Source organism: Varroa destructor, unplaced genomic scaffold (assembly GCF_002443255.2).
Source record: "Varroa destructor unplaced genomic scaffold, Vdes_3.0 BEIS01000005.1, whole genome shotgun sequence".
Classification (NCBI taxonomy): domain Eukaryota; kingdom Metazoa; phylum Arthropoda; class Arachnida; order Mesostigmata; family Varroidae; genus Varroa; species Varroa destructor.
The window spans coordinates 40,080,206-40,083,069 of record NW_019211458.1 but is presented as its reverse complement, the minus strand read 5'-3'; positions in this window follow the sequence as shown (position 1 = coordinate 40,083,069).

Below are 2,864 nucleotides of genomic sequence, written 5' to 3'. Positions count from 1 at the left end.
TATATATATATATGCTAAGCACGTACGTATATTTGAGTAGTACAGTATTAAAATAATGCCGCAGTGCTTCCGCGTCGGTGCGGGGGATACGTGACCATCCAATAATGAACTATGAAGAGCGACCTTGGACCTTTACGAGACACTACCCGCTAAAACAATAAGAACAATTTTCTCGAGATCATAACAACAACAACAGCAGCAACAACAGCAGCAGCAACAACAGCAGCAGCAGCAGCATAAACGACAAAAACAGGAACAATGGTAATCACATATTTGTCATCGAACAATATTGTTGCAACAAACACAGTAACTGTGTGACCACATCAACAACACGGGATTAGTTGACAGAAAAAGTTTACTTTTACAGCAATTCAACTAACTACCACTAACCAATTACCTTCGAAATACTAATAATATCGATACTAATAGATAGAAACAAATCACCGTAATATGGCATGAAAATAATAACAATGAAGAGGAAAAATTTATACACAAGCTATCTATCCACGTTTTCTACCAAGAACGATGATAACAGTACTAATTTAGCAAAAAGAACGGCTACAATTTTTGTCACATAATAATGCTAAAAACAATAACGCCACCATGCGAAAAAGGTTACAATTGAACGTGGAACGAGTAAGAGAAGGAAGGAAGGAAGGAAAAAAGGAAGGAAGGAAGGTCGTGAGGGTCGAAACGAAGCCAAAGGCAAATCTGTGGTAACAATGGATGATAAGAACAACAACACAAATAAATACGACAAACAGAACGAGTAAGAAGAACAACAATAAGACAAATAATTATTATAGGAATCAAATGCTAAAGCTAAGAATAGCCTTGAGTTAATCATGTCGTTCGATGTGATCATTGGTTAGGTTGATTGAATGACGACGAAGATGGCGTCTGATCGATCAATCAGCCAATGTATTGAGACGACAAAGCAATACGAAGATAAAAACGATTGTCCGCGGAGCACTTGAAAGCGAGCACCAGCCGATATAGGTTTCGAGGCAACAACGACAACATCAGCAACAAAGAGACACAACATCAGCAAGATCATTAATCGAAGCTAGATCGTTTTTATAAAAGTCTTGCAACGATGCTACGACAACAACAACAACAGCAGCAGCAGCAGCCACAAACAGAGCTACAGCCCACCTTTGCAACAAAATGGACATCTTAATATGAATACATGTGGATTACACGGATCGACAAAGATCACTGATACGTTCGTTGGTCCGAAATGCAGTACATTTCGATGGCTGATATGTTGGTCATTCAAAAAAACTACGAAGGCAGATCGTGACGAAAAGATCAGTTGTACTGACAAAAGTGGATACACTGTCGCATTCACATGTATGCAGGAAAACACACAAGCGACTCCCTTTCCTATTCGTTCCAACGTCCTGTCCGATCCTAAGCCTAGGTAACATTTCCCTTGGAAACATGCTCCTACTCGACAACTCACCTACGCTGCCGGAACCACATCCGCAATTTGTGGTAATTATCGATGTATCGATGCCCAGCCCTTTATTCTTCAATCCTAAGCGCACCGAAACAACACGGAAAATCGTTGCTATACTTTTTCGATACTGTTAGAAACAGAGTTACAAAACCCATTAGCTACTGCAGATAAATACGATCCATACATACATACATATATCAAACGTAATAATAGTATGAAGAAGAACAATATGGACAATAGGAATCTTCTTATAAGCCGTTTTTTCCACGTTATTCCGCAGCGCCCGCCCTTTATCGGGTGTACATTCTTGATTATTATAAAATAGATATATATATATATATATATATATATATATACACAATATATGTATGTACAATATATATAGAGGAAAAAGAAGCGACACAAAATGAGGATCGAGTAAGACGATAATTCCCACAGTGTCTAAAGAACAAGCAGGACGAGAAGGCGCAACACGCGCAGACGTACAGGTACTATATGACCAGTTATAATGATGCAAGGCAGATAAAGAGGAGAGAAAAAGTCCAATTAAGCAAACTGCAAATTTGCTTGCGCAGTATAAATAGTAAGTAAGGGTAAATGGTGACAATAATTTGGCCTGTTGTCCTTCAGTGTTGTACAACAAAATTCGTAAAAGTCATGCGAGTACTGGACGATGTTGACGATCGTTTGTTCGCTGCATAATTATATTATGGTTGAAGTAGACAAAAGCAGAAATTACTTTAGGTCATTAAATAAATACCTAATAAAGGCGTACTGAACGTCTGCATACTGACAGAAAAATGTAGAAGGGTGAAAATGGAAAGGAAGAAATTTATTTGAGCCACCTACAGTGTACGGGTGACAAAAGAAATGTTTACAATAAAAAAAAAACAAGCTAGTAAAAATTTATATGACGTCTGTTCGTCACAAACGTCAGTAGAAAAACACTAAAAATCAGGGAAAATCAACACGAATAGACAAACAGAATTTTATGCCTCTCTCAATAATGACATCAGCAAAGAAAGACAAACAATACATCCAGATTATCAGAACTTTGCGATAATACATTTTTCTAGCCACACATAGTTAACAAACAAATACGATAAAGGAGCCTGCTTACTGGCAACGATGTTGACGAAACTCAGATGAAATAGCAAATCCTGAAATGGATCCTTTATTGCGCTCAAATACTGACTTAATAGAGGCTGTTTTCAATATAGAGCAATGTTTGAAATAGATGCTGTTACAGATTGGTCAGCTTTTTGCTAGCATCGAGGCATAGGTTTGGAGCAGATGAAACAGAAAAATCGATTGGTTAACACGCAATTTGCCGTAAGAACGACGCCCTGCTATGAGGCCTGACGACCCTATACACACACACACACACACACTCATATATATA